The following is an 8191-nucleotide window of genomic DNA, read 5'->3' as shown; positions in this document are numbered from 1 at the left end:
CCTCTCTGGGCCTCAGTTTCCCTGTCTGTAAGTAGGTGTTCAGACAGCTCTGGATGTTTCCAGTAGGGGAGGTACTGTGAGCCCTGCCCCCATGGTCTGGACAGCCCAGGCCACCCCCCTACCACCCCACTCACCTCGCTTAGCAGGAAGGAGACTGCCGTTCCACTGCGCCTCATGCTGCAGGCATCTCTGAGCCCGGGGAGACAGATGTGAGACCCGTCAGGCCCTGAGAGCCAGCCAAACCCCTGCGGGACTCCCCCTAGACAGGAGGCCCATCCCACACCCCGTCCCCTCTCCTGGTGCCCACAGATGCTCAATCAAGGTAGCCGGGGCCGTAGACAGGCACCGGTGTGGGACACCCCTCCCCCCAGAGCTCTGCAGGGGCCTCCACCCAGGAGCAGCAGACCCTGGTGTGTGTGCACACTCCCCAAGCCTCCTGCCCGCCCCCCATGCCAGGGTCCGCAGCCTTGGAGCATCAGGACCTTCAGGAAGAAATGCCCTGGCCCCAGGCCCCATGGGGGATCCATTCAGCTCCCAGCCCAGCTCCGGTGGATTCAGGGACCCCAATCTGCTACCTGAGAACTCCTGCCACCCGCCCCCCCAACTCACAGAAGCTCTGCTAGGCTCAGGCAGGCCTGGCACTCCCTGCCACCGCTGAGTCCCGTCTGAGTCCCGTGACCTCCCTGGGAGCGGAGGAGGGGAGGACTGGACCTGCCCAAGTGGGCGGCCCAGGGTGCCCTCCACCCCCCCACCCCGTGGAGCCCCTTAACTACCTGAGTGCCAGGCTCAGACAGGACACACCCACATACCAGCCCCAGTTCAGAGTGATGGGGAGGGTGGGCGGGTGTCCCCCACATGGGTATGAGAGAGAGCGGCCAGCAGTGTGACCGGGGTGTGTGTGTGAAGGGGGCGGTAGGCTCAGGGTGGGAGGGTGTTAAGTTTAATTGTTCCTGTGCTTGTAAGAGAGGGAGACAGGTGGAAACACGGAGAGCCCAAGAGAGAAAAAGAAAGAAAGGGAGAGACACAAAGAGACAGAGGGAGGTGCAGATTTGAGGTAAGAATGGAAAGATTTTACCGGCTCAGGGTCTGGGACACAGGCTTCATAGGACAGCCCATGAGGTGTGGCCTCAGGAGCTTAGGGGTGGCCCTCTGGGGTCCCTGGAGGCTCCAGGAAAGTTGGCCACCGTGCTGTGCCACCCTAGGCAGATAGATGACCCTCTCTGCTCAATGCACTCGTCACAGACAGCGGGGACTGGAACTACAGTGGAAGAGGAAGGGGGCTAGAGGAAGGGGGCTGTGGCCTGGAGGACAGAGGAAGGGGGCTGTATGTTGCTGCCATGTCCTGAGCTACTGCAAGTTAATGTTTCACTAGAATGGCTGCTCGCCCAGGAGGCCCCACCGTCCCTCTGCTCCCAAAAATCATTAGAGCATGACTCCCCCACCCCGGCAGGCTTCACCCCCGTGTGCTGTGTGACTTTGACCCCTCACCTCTGTCACCACCCATTTCACAGAAGGGTAAACCCAGCCTTGAGGGGACAGCTCCAGGCCGGAGTCCTGGCCAAGGCACAGCCTGGTGCCTCCACGTCCCACTCCACTAGAGAAGCCTGGAAATTTCCAGGGGACGTGGTGGGTGGGAAGCAGGAAGAACCCACTAACCACCAAAGGTCCCCAAGCGGTGGCCTGCCCCTCCCTATACAATGGGAGGGGAGAAAGTGGGGGGCCCGGGCTCAGACCCTAGGAAACAGGATTGAGACAATAAGGCGGGGGAGCCATTTTGACTCCGCTGTTCTCTGGGTGCTTCTGGCACTGTCCCTGCCTCCTGGACCGCCTTCTCCCCCTGCTGATTTGCCCTCCTGAAGACTTGAAGGAAGATCTACTAGTTGTGGAACTTGCTGGCTGGAAACTCTCCTGTGATGTTTGGGTTAAAACCCACACCCCTTCCCACAGCCAGTGCAGCCCACCACTCACCAATCGCTCACACTACTCTGACTCCACTCACTTCTTTGTTATTTCCCAAGCATCTCAAGTTCTTCCTACCACAGGGCCTTTGCACTTGCTGTGCTGGCTTCCTGGGACACCCTCCCAGCTTTCTCCAGGGTGGCTCCTTCCCACTTTTCAGGCCTTGGTTCAAATACCACCTCCCCAGAGAGACCTCCCTGCTCTCTCAGAAAACCTGGACATGTGGGCCCTTGGGATTCGGTCACAGTCCCAATCTGTGACTCCATGACCCTCTGTGCCATGTGAAATGATGTCATTTGATTGCCTGGCTATTGTCCGCCTCCACCTTTGAGACTACGGGCCCCATGAGGGTGGAGAAATGGTCCCCACTATGACCCCAGCACAGAGTAGGCACCCAGAAATGTTTGTCACAGGAGCCCATGACTCGGGAGGCCACAGAGGAACAGTAAGGGCTTTATTGTGGCAAGCGTAGCCCCTCAGGTGATCCGGCCTCATCCAAGCCCCCTTCTCTCTCAGCCCCACAGAGATCACTCTGGTGGGCGATGGGAAAAGATGACCTTTGGTTCACAGCTCCCTGGAGGAGAAACACACGCAAGAGGGCATTCAGGCACCAGCAGGATTTACAGCAGGGACTTGGGAGGGCAATCCCTCCAGCCCAGCCCCCACCTCCCTGTGGAGATGTCATCCAGCTTCTAGAACTCAGACACACCCTGGTGACAGCACCTCCTCATAGCCATCAGTACAGACCCGATGAGCAAAACGGACACCAGCAGACACACAGCCACCACCACGCCTGGGCTCCTGCGCAACTCGGGGGCCCCAGTGTCACCTGGAGCTGAGGGGAGGAGGCCTGAGTCAGCCCTGGATCCCACCCCTCCCAAGGCTGAAACACCTACCAGGGCCCCAAGCCTTTTGAGTCCCTTCCCAGGAAGCCGTACTCTCTTCCCCCTCCCGATGCTGCTGTGACTTTTTTATTTTATTTTTTTATTTTTTAAAGATTTTATTTATTTTTATCTGAGAGAGAGAGAATGAGAGAGAGGGAGTACAAGAGAGGGGGGAGGGTCAGAGGGAGAAGCAGGCTCCCTGCCGAGCAGGGAGCCTGATGCGGGACTCGATCCCGGGACTCCAGGATCATGACCTGAGCCGAAGGCAGTCGCCCAACCAACTGAGCCACCCAGGCGCCCGCTGCTGTGACTTTTTTAAAGCACAGCTTTGTCCTTTTCCTTTTGAATACTATCCCTCTATAAGGAATTCATTCAGTTCTCTGTGTTTTTGCTGCCCTCCTTGGCCACTCTCAGGGGTTCTAATCTAGAATTCTGTTCCCAAATGCAGCAAGGCTCTGAGGATACACGTAAAAATTGACACTTCGTGAAGATGTTTACATCCTGTGACTTTTTTTTTTTAAGATTTATTTATTTATTTGACAGACAGAGCACACAAGCAGGGGCAGTGGCAGGCAGAAGCAGAAGGAGAAGCAGGCTCCCCGCAGAGCAGGGGGAGCCTGAAGTGGGACTCGATCCCAGGACTCTGGGATCATGACCTGAGCCGAAGGCAGTCGCTTAACCAACTGAGCCACCCAGGCGCCCTACATCCTGTGACTTTAAGCAAGTCATTACCCTTTGTGTTTATACTGTTCTTTGAACATTTTGGAGACGACGTATTATTTGGAATAACAGATTTTCCTAAACTCCCTAACAATGCTTGGCTTCTACTGAACTCCTGGGGCCCTGTGTGGTCACACTCTGCAACTACCGTACCTCACTGCCCCCCACTAGTATCCCACTCATCCACCTCACTCGCCCGGTTCCAGCCACCTCACTCTGCCTCAGATATACCAGGCACAGTCTTACTGTAGGATCTTTTTGTGGGCTGTGCCTGGACTGCTCTCCCGATAGATACCTGTGTGACTCCCTCCTTCATCTCCTTCAAACTGAGACATTTGCTGACCATTCTTTAAAACTTTCAGTCCTAGGGATGCTTGGGTGGCTCAGTCAGGTAAGTGTCTGCCTTTGGCTCAGGTCATGATCCCAGGGTCCTGGGATCGAGCCCTGCATCGGGCTCCTTGCTCAGTGGGGAGCCTGCTGCTCTCCTCTTGTGCTCCCCTGCTTGTGCTCTCTCTCTGTCAAATAAATAAAATCTTTAAAAAAAAAATTTCAATCCTAGCATGCAGCTCTTGATCTTGGGGTTGTGAGTTTGAGCCCCACGTGCAGGTAGAGATTACTTAATAAGTAAAAGTTAAAAAAAAGTTTTTTTTTTAAAATTCAATCCACTTGTATTGGCATTCTGACCCCTTATCCTGTTTATTTTGTTCTTTTATAAACAAATATATAATTTACTTATAATCTGTCTCCCAACAAAGCTGTCTCTCACAGGACCTGATGATCCACACTAGGCACGTAATAAATGTGCATAGAATGAAGGTCTGAAGGGCTTTAGGCGAGACCAGGTAGAGAGTGGGGAGAAGCCCTTCTCCACGTATTCTCCGGTCTGTGTCTCTCTCTGGTGGCCAATCTCAGAACTGCAGCCTGGTACCCCCAACCATTTCCCCATCCCTGCAAACCTCTCAGTACTCACCAGGGCCGGTGGTCACAGAGGTCCCATCAGTGGTGGCTGAGGGCATGGAGGAAGGCTCTCTTCTGGGGGCTGAGAGAAGTGGAGCTCCAATGCAGGGTCAAGGTGGAGGAACTTGGGGGGCTGGAGTGGGAGGTAGGGGTAAGCTCTGAACCGGGGGAGCCAGAACTGGGGTGAGGAGGTTGTGAGGAGGTGGGCGCCAACACTGGACTTGTGGAGCTGGGGATGGGTGGGGTGAGGGGGGTTTTCTCTGAATCTGAAGAGTTGTGGGGGATCGTGGAGACTGCCTCTGAACTACGGGTTCTGGCCAGTTGAGTCTGCTAAAAAAGAAACAGGTCCAAAATGGAGTCACTTGTGCTAAGCCCCAGATCAGCAAACCAAGACTTCATACCTGATCTAATTGCAGTTTCCACCCCTCCCACAGGACTGTGACCTCTACCCCGTCAATCTGGAATGACCCGGTCAGCACTTGGGAGATAATCTGACTGATAGACGCCCTTCCTCTGCTTTCCCCCAAGGAAGGTAAACTTGCTTGAAACAATCCACCCTTTGCCAGAAACTTCCTTTCTCTTCCCCCTTCTGCCTATACAAGGCCTTCCATTTTATACAGCTCCTCAGAGCTCCTTTCTATCTGCTAAGATGGGCGGCTGCCCAATTCATGAATCATTAAATAAAGCCATTTAGATCTTCAAATTTACTCCACTGAATTTTGTGTTTTAACAAGCCTGCCTCTAAACTCAGGGTTCTGGGGTGGATGGTAGAGCCTGTCTCTGAACTCGGGGGGCTGAAGTGGTTGGTGGAGGTTTCCACTGAACTGGGGGAGCTGTAGCTTGGAAGCTGCCTTCTCCATCCTGCTCTCCAAGAGCACCGAAAAAAATAACACTCGGAAGGAAAAGGCCACTAACCTTAGGGGAGGGGATGGTTAGGAACAAGGGTGTGCAGCCCCAGCCCCTCTCTGGATGTCGATTTCCCTATTATCCCAGATGGTAAACACCTGCCTCTCAGCAAGACCTGGAAGATTTAGTTCACCACGTTGAGTGCTCAGTGGGAAAGCGAGGCGCCCTTGTCGGAAGTCCCGCAGTCAGAGTTCCAGGCCAGGCCAGACCCTCCCAGCCCCTATTCTTGCTTTACGATTCTAGAGACCCTCTGAACCCAGGCAGCTTGCTGAGGAACTCTTTTCCTTCCTTCCTTCCTTCCTTCCTTCCTTCCTTCCTTCCTTCCTTCCTTCCTTCCTTCCTTCCTTCCTTCCTTCTCTCTCCCTTTCTCCTTTCTTTCTTTCTTTCTTTCTTTCTTTCTTTCTTTCTTTCTTTCTTTCTTTCTTTCTTTCATTCATTCATTAATTCATTCAGTAAACTCTACCCCCCACATGGGGCTTGAACACATGACCCTGAGATCAAGAGTCACATGCTCCACCAACTGAGCCAGCCAGGCCCCCCCTGGGGAACTCTTTTAAACTTTCTGGGACTCAGTTTGTCTGTAAAATGGACATCACGGTAAGTCAGAGCCTCTGAGCGCTCACACAGGTCTGGCACCTAGTGGGTACTCAGTGATGCTCAGCTGCACAGATCCATTCCGAGCTCCTGGGGAGAATCAGCCCCTGATCCTCACCAGGTACCTGGAAGGTCCCCAAGGCTAAACTCGGAGCCTTAAATGAGGGCCTGGCTCAGAGGCCTGGGCTCTGGGAAGAATCAGGGGACTGGGTCTCTGGAAACCTACCCTGCTTTTTTCCAGCCATTTCCCGGCTCCTACACCATCGTAGGCACTGAGCCCAGGGGCTCAGGGTGGGTAAAGGTTTTGCGGGCCACCTCCCACAATTACTTCCCAGTTCTGGGCTCCAGGCACCTTAGCAGTTTGCCAGGTCATTCATCAACCGCTCCCTGCCCCACCCCATCCACTCTGCCCTGGGCAAATTTGTGTGCTTCCTCCCTTGCCTCACCCCAGGCAGAGAAAATGCGGCAGTAACGTCCAGTGCTGGCCCCAGGAGGGAGCTGGGTCTACACACAGACACCCCACCCCACCCCCCCAGTTCTCTGTCCAGTCTCCCAGGCTCTGTGGGGATAACAGAGAAGTCTAGAAGAGGCATCGTGCACTGGCCTGACGTCATTCCCATTTTACAGATGGGGAACTGAGGCTCAGAAGGGTAGGGAGTCTGGCCCCAGGAGACTGCGAAGGTGGGAAGAGGGCCTCTTAAGGACCTCCGAGGAGTCAAGGGCCAAGAGGCCAGCCTCCCCAAACTGCTTCGCATTACTGAGGAATTTCTGCTGAAATCAGAAGACGACTCAGGGCCACGGTGGACCTCCAGCCGAGCCAGGACCCCGGCGAGCTGAACTTTTTAAAGTGAACTGAGTAATAGCAGTGAGCCTTGAAAGAGGAGGTGAAGGAGGACACAAGCTCTGCTGAGTGCCTGGTACAGAGTAGGCAGGTGCTCATGAGCTGCGGGAGACTCGACCAGAAGGTGAAGTGGGGCTCTTTCCATGCACTGTACCAGGAGTTTCCTTTGCCCAGAGAGTCCCAGACCAGGAGGCTGGCAAGAGCCAAGTCAACTGGTTCGAATCTGGGCCTGGCACAGCTGGGAGACTCGTCTTGCCCAAGCCTGTTTCCTGAGCTCCGCAATGAGGATAAATGCGGTGTCTTCTGAACGAAGCTCTTGCCGGCAGTAAGAGTCTCATGCATGGTGGTCTCCACTCTCAAGAGTCCAGGTTTGGGGCTGGGGCAGAGGGTCAAAAAGAGCAATGACTTGGTGGGAGACGGAGGGCTGGGGGAGGAGGATCCCAGTTCAACTCTTCTGCACTCTGGGAACTGTCTTACAGGGCAGCAGATGGAAATTAAGTCAGGTGCCAAGAATGTCTCCTGGGAGCCATAAATAGCATAAGTGGCCAGGAAGTGAGCCCTTGTGTGTCTCCCCCCCCCCCCCCCCCCTGCCGCCCGGACCATGGCCCTGGGGCCTTCACTCCAATCCCTGCAGGGACTGGCTACAGGAAACAGGTTTGAAACAGAACCTCAGACTGGGTATGGAGCCCCCACTAGCCTCTGGCTGGTCCAGCTCACGCTGGGATGGCAGAACTGGCTGGGGCTGGGGCTGGGGCAGGGGCTGGGGGCTGCAGGCGTGGTGGCACTCCAGCTCTTCTCACCCCTGCCCACCTCCCTCCTGAGAGGAGCGGCCCTTCGTGTTTGGGGGGGAGGCGGCAGGAGGGGCAGGCCGACCAGGGTGGCCTGAGGGAGGGGTCCAGAAGCCAGGCGTGTAGCTGGGCCATGGGCCCCCCTCCAGCTTCCTGGAGGCCAGGTCTCCTCCTGACCTGTTCTGACCTCTACAGGCGACAGTGAAGAGAAATTCCCCGACAGCAGCACCAGAGCCAGCAGCAGAAGTGGTGGCGGTGGCGACCCTGCCGTGCTGGTGCAGGGAGGGCCAAAGGCGGGCTCAGCCCAGGTGTGCAGCCAGGTGCCTGCTCTCAACACCCGCAGGCGCAGGCGCACCCTGCTGGCGGCCGGTGGGAGTGCGCACAGGCTGGGCCTCGGGACACAGGGCCTCTGGGGGGCTGCTACTTACTGTTCACCGGGCTGTCACTCCCGCCGCCCTCTCCACCTGGATCCCCCCACCTCTCCTAAAAACCGCACTTGGACCGTGACCCTGAAGCCCTTAAACTCTCCCTCTCCCCTCAAG

This window comes from Mirounga angustirostris, unplaced genomic scaffold (assembly GCF_029215605.1).
Source record: "Mirounga angustirostris isolate CCGP_5_RB_7025 unplaced genomic scaffold, mMirAng1.0.hap1 SCAF_1, whole genome shotgun sequence".
Lineage (NCBI taxonomy): Eukaryota > Metazoa > Chordata > Mammalia > Carnivora > Phocidae > Mirounga > Mirounga angustirostris.
Note: the sequence above shows the minus strand (reverse complement) of the source record.